We start from the raw sequence: 13240 nt of genomic DNA on the forward strand, positions 1-13240 counted from the left end.
GCATCTGCATTGGTTTCCTTTTGGTCTCCTGTTTAACTCTGGTGCCCAGTTTGGGGCTCAGCATTCAGTTGGTGCTCAATAAATGTTTACAGTAGAGAGGGGAGGTGGGAGGAAGAAAAGGAGTTCTTTTAAGAAGCAAAGTTAATCATCCGATGAAACAGAAAAATATCCTCAAAGTGAAGAGAGGAAATTAAATAAAAAGATTATGTTTGGGGACTTCCCTGGTCATCCAGTGGTTAAGACTCTATGCTTCCAATGCAGGGGGACACAGGTTCAAATCCAGGTCTGGGAACTAAGATCCTACATGCTATGTGGATCGGCCAAAAGATTTTCTTAAAAAAATGATTATGGTTGACGCTTGATGAAAAAGACTATTCCTGCGTGGAGAATCCCCATGGACCAAGGAGCCTGGAGGGCTACAGTCCATGAGGTGACAAAGAGTCAGACATGATGGAACAACTGAGCACACCGAGATATGCAGACCATTACAAAGTGGCTGGTCTTTTCTTTTTTTTCTTTTAATAGCTTTACTTTGACTTATATTTTTATGGGAAATAACATTTATATGGTTCAAAATTCAAAGGGTCAATATGGTTGTGCAGAAAACATCTCTGCCCCAATCTCGTTCTCCAGGAAACATGACCCCATCTCTCAAGGCGGCCACTATTCCAAGCTGCAACTGATTCAGGGTTGAGAAACCCTGGCATCTGTGTCCACCTATGAGCAGGTGTAAAGAGACTGTCCCATTTATTATTTTATTTTTTTATGTTTGGCTGCTTCCCACAGCATGCAGGATCTATCTTAGTTCCTCAACCAGAAATCAAACCCACCCCAAACCTGCAGTGCAAGCGTAGAGTCCTAACCACTGGACCACCAAGGAAGTCCCTATTTTTTTTTTTTTAAAGTCATTATTCCCTATTATTATTATTGATACACACAGCAGCTTTTAGCAACACTGCCCAGATGGTCACTTCTTCCCCCTGGGCCCATCTTGCAATCCTATCATGCAACCCCAGGGCTGGCCCCCCTGCTGTGTATTCAGTCCCCTCCTGCTGGACAGGTAGGTTGTTTCCGCTGTGTTGTTATTCAGTTGCTAAGTCATGTCCGAAACCCTATGGACTGTAGCATGCCAGTCTCCCCTGTCTTCCACTATCTCCCAGAGTTTGCTCAAACTCATGTCCATTGAGCCGATAATGCCATCCAACGATCTCATCCTCTGTCACCCCCTTCTCCTCCTGCCTTCAATCTTTCCCCAGCATCAGGGCCTTTTCCAATGAGTCGGCACTTCACATCAGGTGGCCAAAGTATTGGAGCTTCAGCTTCAGCATCAGTCCTTCCAATGAGTTTTCAGGGTTGTAAGGATATCAACCCTTTAGGATTGTCCTCTATGGGCAGGACTAAAACAGTACCTGGGCATTTCCCACTGGTAGGTGGGGATTGCGGGGAGGTTTCCTGGAAGCAGAGGATTCTAAGGAGAAGATTCATGCTGCTTCCTCCAAGAAACAACGCAACCCCAGGTGCCACTTGGAGAAAAACACGCCACCCTGGGAACGGGGAGGATGATGGCAGATGAGGTTACGGGAGATTTTTTTTTCTCTTCCTCACGCTTTGATGTGTCTTCTGAGTTTACGTTGGTTTTGCTCTGTCAAGGGAGTGTTTCACTGTTAGGACTGGTGAGAAGCTGAAATAAAAACTATATGCCCAATGCAGTGAACACGGATTCAATCCCTGGTCGGGAAACTAAGATCCTACATGACATCCAGTGCGGCCAAAAAATAATTCATGCTTGTGTTTCTCGAGTTCAGACCTGAAAGAAATGAAAGCCAGGACTCAGATACTGTAGAAGAGTGTTCACACCAGCGTGATTTTTAACAGCCAAAGATAGGAGCTGCATGAGTGGCTTGATGGATGAAAAAATGTGGTCCATCCACACAGTGGAATGTGGTAGGAGACTCTGACATCTACACCTTGGCTGAACCTTGAGGATGTGACGCTCAGTGAGAGAAGCCAGACATGGAAGGACACACACTGTCTGAATCCACTCACAGGAGGTCCCTAGAGAGGTCAGATCCACAGAGGCAGGAAGTAGATGGTGGGGCCAGAGGCTGGGGGAGGGGAGGGGGAGTCAGTCTTTCATGTGGGCAGAGCTTCAGTTTGGGAAGATGAGAAAGTTCTGGAGATGATAATGGGGATGGTTGCAGGACAATATGAATGTACTTAACACCATTGAGCTGTGCACTTAAAATATGGTTAAGATGGCAAATTTAAGGTATGTGTATTTTACCACAATTAAATATAACTTGATGAAACCAAGAGGTAGGGAGAGGTCTGCAGGTGGTTAGGGCAGTGCCACCATCCTGGCCTGAGACTCCTGCAGTCATCTGGTGTCCCCAGCTCAGGAGGGATTTGCTTGTGTCTTGAAATTCTTAGGATTTGACCAAGGGCATCTGCACTTTCATTCTGTGCTGGAATCTCTATGTTGTGTGGCCCATCGTGGTTTGGGGAAGGGACCCACGCATGGTCAGGGTCTGGGGCTTGGTGGAGAAACACCCTCATGGACATGTTTTTTTGTGCACCACCCCAAGCGGGGAAGAATGAGACCTAGTCAGGAAGTGGGCTTCTGAGAGTCAAGGAAGGAAGTGGGGGGGTTGCATCTGAAAATAGCACTGCTTACCCAGCTGATTGTGGTTGGGGGGGGGGGTGGGGAGCACGCATGGGACTTTTCTGAGGAAGACCCCTCCCTGGAACCCAGCCCCACTCTCTCCTTGGACACAGCCAGACCCAGCACCCACTGCTTGGCTGCCCGGTCTCAGTAGTTAGGTTTCAGAGCAAAACGGTGCAGGAGAACCAGCCTGGGAGCTGGGATGAGGGTTCTCCAGAGAAACAGAGCCAATAGGATAGATGAGGATATAAATGTAGATACACTGCTGCCCAGAAAGAGATGTATAATCAGGATAATGGATATTGAGAATTCCCTCCATCTGGACCTGCTGTCTGCAAACTGGACACCCAGGGGAGCTGATGCTGTAAGACCAAGGACAGGAAGTGATGGGTGGTCCTGCCAGCCATCCGGCAGAGAGGACAGATTCCACTTTCCTTCGCTTTGCATTCAGGTCAACAACATGTGGGTTGATGCCCACTGAAGGCCATCTGCTTTAGGGAGCCCATCAATTCAAAGGACTGCATCATCCGGGAACCCCTGCACAGACACACCCAGAAATCATGTTTTTTTAAAAAAAGATATACTGGGAATTCTCTGGATGTCCAGTGGTTAGGACTCCAAGATTCCACTGCAGAGGACACAGATTTGATCCCTGGTTGGGGAACTAACCAGCACGCTGCATGGCCAAAAAAAAAAAAAAAAAAAGGAAAGAAAGAAATAGTCCTTAAAAATTGCACACAAATATATACAAGCTCACTGTGACCCACTGCCAGCCTCATCCTCGGCCCTCCTCTCCCAAGAAGCTCCCTCTTGCCCTGTACCAGCTTCTCCCCTCCCAGAGGTCACCAGTGGTTGAACTTCATCACCACTGATGAGTTTGGTCCAATTTTGTACTCTCCCTAAGTGAAGTCCTACAGTTTGTTCTCTCCCAGCCAGATTCATCCATTCCATGCTGTGTCCCTGGGATGCAGAACAGGTTGCATGCAGCAGGCAGGTACCTTTTTCCTTACTGCATAATATTCCATTTTGTAAACAAACCACTGTTTCTTTTTTTTTTAACATGTTAAAAACCATTCAGTTTTACTAATTTACGTGTATTAAGTTCACAAATTATCTAAAGAAGTCTTTCTCAATGCACTGTATGAGCCTAAGTCAAAATACAGATTACAAGAATTCACAAGCATTCTTGTTCTTCTGATACAATGACCTGAGAATTGTGATTGTTTGAAATATACTTGATTTGCAATGTTGTATTAATTACTGCTGTACAGCAAAGTGATTCAGTTATGCCTACATATACATTTTTTTCCTTTTTCTTTTTTTGGTCACTGTGTGGCATGTGGAATCTTAGTTTTCCCAACAGGGATCATACCTGTGCCCCCTGAAGTGGAAGCACATGGTCTTAAGCACTGGACCTCCTTGAAAGTCCCTACACTCATTTTAATATACATATATATATATTCTTTTCCATTGTGGTTTATCATAGGATATTGAATATAGTTCTCTGTGCTATACAGTAGGACCTTGTTTATTACATACCACTTTTTTTTTTTTTTGACTGACCAGGTCTTAATTGTGGCTCTCAGAGTCTTCACTGTGGCATGCAGAATCTTTTTTAGTTGGAGCATCCAGGATCATGGTTCCCTAACCAGGGATTGAACCTAGGTCCCTGAATTTCGTGTGAAGAGCCTTAAGTGTTGGACCACCAGGGAAGTCCCACATACCACCATTTCTTGACCCAGCTCTCAAAAATGGACACTTGGGTTGTTTCCACTTTGGAGCTATTATGAACACAGTTCCTATGAGTCTTTTCCTGGATATAAGCACTCGTATTCTTTAATTAAATTAAATTAATTAGTTAACTAATTTTTGGCTGTGCTGGGTCTTCGTTGCTTTGTTTGGGCTTTCTCTAGTTGCAGTGAGTGGGAGCTACTCTAGTTGCGGTGTGTGGGCGTCTCACTGTAGTGGCGTCTCACTGTAATGGCTGCTTTGGTTGTGGAGCCCAGGTTCTAGGGCAAGTGGACTTCAGTAGTCATAGCATGTGGTCTCAGTAGTTGTGATAGACGGGCTTAGTTGTTCCATGGCATGTGGAATCTTCCCAGACCAGGGATTGAACCTGTGTCTTCCACATTGGCCGGCGGATTCTTAACCAACTGAGCCACTGAGGAAACCCCATGAGTATAGATCTGATCCACACTGCCAAATGGTTGTCCAAAGTAGCTGAGCTGTCTGGCTCCCTGACTTATCTCCTCCCCCTTCCCCGATTTTCTCCAAACTCAAACCCCAGGGAATCTTCCAGGTTTCAATGTGCAGAGCCAAGTGCTCAGTCACTAAATCATGTTCGATTTTGTGGCCATGGACTGTAGTCCGCCAGTCTCCTCTGTTCATGGAATTTCCCAGGCATACTAGAGTGGAATGCCATTCGTTTCCTTTTCCAGGGGATCTCCTGACTCAGGTGGAGCTACTGGTAAAGAACCCACCTGCTGATGGAGATATGGATTCCATCTCTGTGTCAAGAAGATCCCTTGGAGGAGGGCATGGCAGCCGCCACCAGTATTCTTGCCTGGAGAATCCCATGGGTAGAGGAGCCTGGCGGGCTTCAGTCCGTGGCATTGCAGAGTCAGACACTGATGGAGCAGCTTTCTACTCCACCGGGAGCTCTGTCTCCAGGGTTTGACTGGGCACCGGTGTACAGAAGCTGAACTTTGGGTAGCAGCAGCACCTACCTTCTGTTTTCTGTAGAGCACTTCCTGTGAGTCTTGGAAATGACCGAACTTATTTACGTATTTAGCTACCCTGAGTGTTAATTGTGGCACTTGGCCTCTTTGATGTGGCATGACAGATACTGAGTTGCAGCATGTGGGATCTAGTTCTCTGACCAGGGATCAAATCCAGGTTCCCCTTAATGCTGGGCCAGCAGGTAAGTCCCAACCTCATCTTTATTTTATCTGACTTGGTTATTACTTGTCTCCTTCCACTGCTCATGAGCGCTCCTGGAGCAGGGACCTAGTCTGTGGTCCACACCATGCTCTGTGTCCAGGGTCCAGGAAAGAGTGACTACTAATGAAGAGGGGGGCGTTTCCTTTCTGGGAGATAAAAATCTCTGAAATAGATTGTGGTGCTGGTTGCGAAAGCTTGTGAAAACCACTGATCTGTACAATTTAAATGAGTGAAGCATTGGCCTTGAGATTATATCTCAATACACATGTTACAAAACTTAATCATTGTACCTAAGTAATTTTTCAGTTTTTTACCTGTAGGGCCAAAGGAGCCGGGGCCCCTCCCTGTCTGCCCCAGGAGGTCAGATCTGGCAGCAGGTGGAGGCCCAAGAACCACAGCACATCCCCTGGGCTCACTTGCCTGGATCCTTCTCTGCAGAGGTGCACTTGAGTCATGTCAGAAAAACTCCATTGTAGAGGTAAATACAATTTTATTTCAATATATTTAAAAATCAAAATAAGGGCTCCTGCAGTGGTCCAGTGGTTAAGACTCCAAGCTTTCAATGCAAGGGCCAAGGGTTCAATTTTTGGTTGGGGAACTAAGATCCTGCATGCCTAGTGGCATGGCCAGAAAAAAAAGTGCCATGGTTAACAATGTAGTCAAGCAACAAAAAACATTACAAAAGTCAAAATTAATGCAGAGAACAAACTTATGGTTACCAAGTGGAACACGGTGTGGGGGAAGGATAAATGAGGGGTTTGGGATTAGCAAATTGTTTTTGTTGTTGTTCAGTCACTCAGTTGTGTCCCACTCTCTGCAATTCCATGGACTGCAGCACACCAGGCTACCCTGTCCTTCACTATCTCCCAGAGTTTGCTCAAATTCGTTTCCATTGAGTCAGTGATGCCATCTAACCATATCATCCTGTCACCCCCTTCTCCTCCTGCCCTCAATCTTTTCTAGCATCAGGGTCTTTTCCAATGAGTCACTTCTTTGCATAAGGTGGCCAAAGTATTGGAGCTTCAGTTTCAGAATCAGTCCTTCCAGTGAATAATCAGGGTTGATTTCCTTTAGGATTGACTGCTTTGATCTCCTTGTAGTCCAAAGGACTCTCAAGTGTCTTCTCCAGTACCACAGTTCCAAAGAATCAATTATTTGGCGCTCAGCCTTCTTTTTGGTCCAAGTCTCACATCCATACATGACTACTGAATAAGCCATAGCTTTGACTATACAGACCTTGGTCGGCAAAGTGATGTCTCTGCTTTTTAATACGCGATCTAGGTTTGTCAATGCTTTCCTTCCAAGGAGCAAGTGTCTTCTACTTTCATGGCTCCAGTCACCGTCTGCAGTGACTTTGGGATGCTGCATACATCTAAATACACATGAAACTGGGAGGAAGAGGAGGAGAAGCAGACACTGGGGGCCACCCTGATTTATGCTGTCTGACCATTTGGCATTTACCTTGGTGTGTGGTGTGAGCATGGCCTCAATTGAATCGGATTCCATTTTTCCTCCCAAATAGTAGGGGCCTTTTAACCTGGGCACTGCTGCTACTGGGGCCAAACAGTCCTGAGTTGGGGCCCTTCTGGGCACTGCAGGGTAGTGAGCAGCAACCCTGGTCCCCAGCTGCACCGGGCCAGGTGCACTCTCCAATTGTGGCAAATGCTGGGAAGCAAGGGTGGTTGAGGATTGCTGCTCAGGGCCTGGAGGGTTGCCCATGTCGGGGCTCGCTGAAACACTGAAACACAGAAGGCCTGGCCTCGCCCCAAGTTTCTGATTCTGCAGGTCCGAGGATGAACCCAAGAATCTTTATTTCTTCCTTTTTTTTTTTTTTTTTTTTTTGCTGAGAAACGGCAGGCCTTAGTTCCGATACCTGGGATTGTACTGGGGCCCCCTTGAGTTGGAAGCTCGGAGCCTTAACCAGTGGACAACAAGGGAAGTCCCAAGTGTCTGCATTTCTAAAGGACCTCCCGTAGTGGTGGTGATGGGGACCGCGCCCCGAGATCCACTTCTGTCATGCAGCCCCTGCCTTGGTGAGAGCAACCTTGAGTCAGATGCTGCTGCTTTCTGGCTGGGAGGCGCCAGGGGCAGTGGGCCTGGAGGGTTTTGGGGAAATGACCCAATAACTGCATTCCCAGATCCTGAAGATGGAGCCCAGGATTCGGGTCATGCTGCCTTTGGCCGGTAGGTGGCGAAAGTGCCCGCTTGATCCTGGCGGGTCGGAGTAGGGGTGCAGGCTAGGGGCGGGGGAGATGCGTGAGGGAAGGACTTGCTTACATAACAAGAAAAACGTCCCCTGTTCACATGCATGTGCTCTCTGGGCAATGGGGATACCGCAGTAGACAAAATTTCCAGCCATCTTGGAGCAGACATTCTGGATAATAAGATATCACCAGCTAGGGACTTCCCTGATTTGCCCAGTGGCTAAGATTCCATGCTTCCAATGCAGGCGGTCTATGTTCCATCCCTGACCGGGAAACTAAGATCCCATATATCGTAACTAAAGATGATGGGTGCTGCAACTAAGACCTGGTGCAGCCAAATAAATGAAAGGAAAAAAAAAGAGAGAGAAAGAAATCGCCAGCTAATATAAATGCTGGAAAGACAGTAAAATAAAGAATGCGCCAGGAAAGAACAGGAAGAACTGGAGATGGGGTTCCTTTTTGACACTTCACTCCCAGGTGGCCAGGGATTTGGGGAGGATCAGTTGGAATGTGTGCCTGGTGGGGTGCGTTTCCAGTCCCCCTGACAAGAGAAGAAGTCATTCTATGGCTGCAACTCAGGAACAAAGGTTTGTGGTCTTCCTAGCTGTGCCAGGACCTGTTTTTGGCTAAACTAAGCAGACCTCGGGATGTTAGTGGCAGGGGTGGGGGGGAGAGGTTGGGGGGTGGGGGGTTGGGGTGGGTGCTGGCGGTGCACACAGAAACCTAAGGATAAATATAAAATAATCAGAAGGACACAGGTGCAGTGAAAGAGAGCTGGGTGGTTAGGAGATCGCATTAGCTTGCTCATCTTTAAAATGGGTTGCTAGCGGTGCTGTCTTCCAGAGTTGTTGAAAAGACTAAAGGAGATGATGTAAAGTGTTTAGAATGGTGTCTTGTAACAAACAAGCACTTAGTAAATATTATTCACTGTTAATTATCATCATTAATTTCAGCATCTGAGACCTGGCAATTTAGAGAACAAGGTAGGTTATCATTGTGTGTAAACTAAGGGTTAAAGGGCTGTGAGAAAAGGGGTTGCATTTCAGAATTTTGCAATACTTCAGTTTGCAAAGGAAACTAATGTTTTCCGAGCTTGGGAAATTGCCAGATGACAGATGGCTGGCGTCAAAGCTATGGTTTTTCCGGTAGTCATGTACGGCTGTGAGAGTTGGACCATAAAGGAGACAGAGTGGTGAAGAACTGATGCTTTTGAGTTGTGGTGCCAGAGAAGCCTCTTGAGAGTCCCTTGGACTGCAAGGAGATCAAACCAATCAATCCTAAGGGAAATCAACCCTAAATATTCTTTGGAAGGACTGTTGCTGAAGCTGAAGCTGCAATACTTTGGCCACCTGATGTGAAGAGCCAACTCATTGGAAAAGACCCTGATGCTAGGAAAGATTGAGGGCAGGAGGAGAAAGGGGAGACAAAGAATGAGATGGTTGTAGTGCATCACTGACTCAATGGATATGAGTTTAAGCAGACTCTGGAAGATAGTGAAGGACAGGGAAACCTGGTGTGCTGCAGTCCATGGGGGTTGCAAAGAGCTGGACATGACTTAGCTATTAAACAACAACAGATGGCTGGTGGCTGATCTTGTGTGTATGTGATAGTCACGGAGCCCTCTTAGAACCTGGGTAACTAGGTAAGGATTCACTTGCTGAGTGTCCTGTAACCCCTGGGAAGCAGGGGCTGGCAACTTTCCCTCCAGGCTCTCGCAGCTTTAATCTGCCTTCCCTGGGGAGCTGAAGGCAGCCCCCTCAACCCATCTCCAGGAAGATCCCCACAGAGGCGGGAAGCACCTGGGTCCCATACAGATACCCATAGCAACCTCAGAATGTCAACAGGATGAAGAGCCAGATACACACAAGCCACACAACTTGGCACAAGAAATGTTGACTTTGGCCCCAGCCCCACAGAGATAGGGTGGCTTGGAGGGAAGCCTGTCTTCCCCCAGGACACATTTGTCGACTGCCTGCCCTGCAGAGGAGAAAGGCTAACGACTGGCAGCTGACCAGGCTTCTGACTAACTCCAGGGTGCAATCTGCTGCTGTTAAGCTTACAGTTTGGGAACTGATTCCATGGTTTTACTACCTTTCAGTGCTGGACACTAATCTGCCATTGTGTTTTGAGGGTCACATTACTTGTCGGATGTGCTGGATGAAGGACCGTGTCAAAACCAAAGGAACACTAGGAGCTGAAACGCTTGATTTTCAAAAGCCTGAAGTATGACTCAAAAAAAAAAAAAAAAGAAAGAAAGAAAGAAAGAAAGAAAGGAAATGTATGGATACCAAGGGGGAAGGTGGGGAGTGGGATGAATTGGGAGGTTGAGATTGACATATATACATTATTGATACTATGTATAAAATACATAACTAATGAGAACCTATTGTATGCTGCTGCTGCTGCTGAGTCACTTCAGTTGTGTCGCACTTCTGTGCAACCCCATAGACCGCAGCCCGCCAGGATGCCCCGTCCCTGGGATTCTCCAGGCAAGAACACTGGAGTGGGTTGCCATTTCCTTCTCCAATGCATGAAAGTGAAAAGTGAAAGTGAAGTCGCTCAGTCATGTCTGACCCTCAGCGACCCCATGGACTGCAGCCTCCCAGGCTCCTCCATCCATGGGATTTTCCAGGCAAGAGTACTGGAGTAGGGTGCCATTGCCTTCTCCGAAAGGGAAGGAAATATAAAAAAGAGGGGATATATGTATGGGTACAGTTGATTCACTTTGCTGTACAGTAGAAATTAACACAACATTGTAAAGCAACTATATTCCAATAAGAATTAATAAAAATAAATTAAAAAGTGCCTCGCACACAAACGCACACAAACCCAAACCAAATCCACAGGAAAGACCAAGGGTGTCCTGATTAGGTACGGCTGGATCAAGGTGCTTAAACAATGTTGTTAAGGCATGGACTTCTCTTTCTAGGATCTGCCCTCCTCTATTGTGGCTTCATCCTAGACAAGATCAACTGTGGGGTGGCAAAAGATAACTCCTGGCAGCTCCAGGCTTTCACCCTAAGGAACCATGAGTGACTGCTTATATTAATATTTCTGACAGTCTCCAGGCTGACTCTCATTGGTCCAACTTGAGTCACAAGATCATTCCCCAAACCAATCACTGTGGACAGGGGGACCCTGCAGGCAGATAGGTGGGTGGGGGCCAGCCAGCAGCTGTCAGGCTGTGGAGAGAGGACTGCAGAAATCTTGCCTGTCTTTGTCCTGCAAGGAAAAGAAGGCAGGAGGAGGTAGGAAGTCAAGGACCGTTTCTTTTCCTCTCTTTCATGTTGTTCTTGTTTTTAGGAGAATTTCACACAACAAAAAATTCACCAATTTGGTACAGTTTGGTGGTAGAGAAGGTACATCCACAATGTGTATAACTGTCAACTCTACCTAATTGTTGAACATCTTTATTTTTAAAAACTTTCTGGGTCATGCCACACAGCATTTATGATTCCAGTTCCCCAACCAGGAATCAAACTGCTGGCCTTGGCACTGCAAGTGCAGCGTCTTAACCACTGGACCACCAGGGAAGTCTCTAATTGTGGAACATCTTTATCACCCCAAAAGGAAACCCCATACCATTAGCAGGCACTTCTCATCCCCTCTCCCAGACCTTGGCCCCACCATCTACTTCCTGTCTCTGTGCGTTTGACTCCTCCAGGAACTTCTCGTGAGTGGAATTAGACAGTGTGTGTCCTTCTGTGTCTGCTTCTCTGAGCCTCATGTCCTCAAGGTTCAGCCACGTTGTAGCAGGTGCCAGAATCTCCATCCTTTTCGTGGCTGAATAATATTCCATTAGATGGACCACATTGCGTTCCTCTCTTCATCTGATGATGGACATTTGAGCTGTTTCCATCCTTGGTCTATTGTGGATAATCCTACTATGAACATGGCTGTGCAAGTACCCATTCAAGTCCCTGCTTTCCACTCTTTCCTGTCTATACTCAGACATGGAATTGCTGTATTTTGGGGTAAGTCCATGTTTAACTTTTTGAAGAGCTGTCACAAGGTTTTGCATAGCGGCTGTACCATTTTACATCCCTATTTGTGTGTTTTTGCATTTTGAGAAATTTAAAACAAGCAGAAAAATAGGTTGAAGAGATTCACTTTTTAGATGCAAAACTCTAGGCATTGCTTTTAACGAAATACTAATTAAAGAGCAATTTTAAAAAATCAGCAGGGAATTCCCTAGGTTCACTGGTTAGGACTCCTGCTTTTACTGCCAAAGGTCCAGGTTCAATCCCTGGTTGGGGAACTAAGATCCCACAAGCTGCCTGTTGTGGCAAAAAAAAAAAAAAAAAAAAAGCTAGACAGGAACTTTTGGCTATCTGGAGTGGGCCATCCAGGGATGGAACGATGTCTTTTTTTGCTTGTTTGTTTTTAAGTTAAAAGCACATATCAATCTAAGTTTTAATTGAGAAAAGAAAAAGAGAGAGTAACTAGCTTCAAGTAGAATGGCTTCCCCCGATGCGGTTTCACGTAGGAATAGAGCGGGACACCAGGCAATGCTTTGCAAATTAAGAGGAGAAACACAGAGGATGGACTCTCAGGGCCCTGTAGGGTTGAGGAGCTGGGCTGCAGTGGGGACTCCAGGAGGAGGGTTCTCTCCTCCAGCCATCAGCTTCCAGACATTGGACGTATCTTGCCAGAGGATTCCTTGTTTGTTTTTTGATTCTTTGGTTTTTGAGGACGGGAGCAGGGGAAAAAAATAGAAAGAATGAAAATTCCCCTCTTCAGGATCCTTTTTTTCAAATCCAAATTTTTCTGCTTGTTTAGCAGTGCGGTTAAACCAAGGTCTTTAAAGCCTGCATTGTGGACAATTGGGGAGGCTGATTTGGGGGCATCCTGGTGAAGGAAATGGCAACCCACTCCAGTATTCTTGCCTGGAAAATCCCAGGGACGGGGAAGCCTGGTGGGCTGCCGTCTATGGAGTTGCACCGAGTCGGACATGACTTGAAGTGATTTAGCAGCAGCAGCATGCATTGTAAGGCTTCCCTGATAGCTCAGTTGGTAAAGAATCCGCCTGCAGTGCAGGAGACCCCGGTTCGATTCCTGGGTCCGGAAAAACTCCTGGAGAAGGGATAGGCTATCCACTCCAGTATTCTTGGGCTTCCCTTGTGGCTCACCTGGTAAAGAATCCGCCAGCAATGCAAGAGACCCCAGTTCCATTCCTGGGTCAGGAAAATCCCCTGGAGAAGGGAAAAGCTACCCACTGCAGTATTCTGGCCTGGAGAATTCCACTGACTGTATAGCCCATGGGGTCTCAAAGAGTTGTACATGACTGAGCCACTTTCACTTGTTCAGCGACATCCTCGGTTTGATGAGAGGAGGACCCCCCACCCTCACCCCCGGCGTAGCCACCACGTAACCACCCCTGGGAGTGGAGGGACAAACTGCCCCTTGTTGAGACGCTCTGGTTTTAATCTCTAAT

This window comes from Bubalus kerabau, chromosome 1 (assembly GCF_029407905.1).
Source record: "Bubalus kerabau isolate K-KA32 ecotype Philippines breed swamp buffalo chromosome 1, PCC_UOA_SB_1v2, whole genome shotgun sequence".
In the NCBI taxonomy this organism is placed as follows: Eukaryota; Metazoa; Chordata; class Mammalia; order Artiodactyla; family Bovidae; genus Bubalus; species Bubalus kerabau.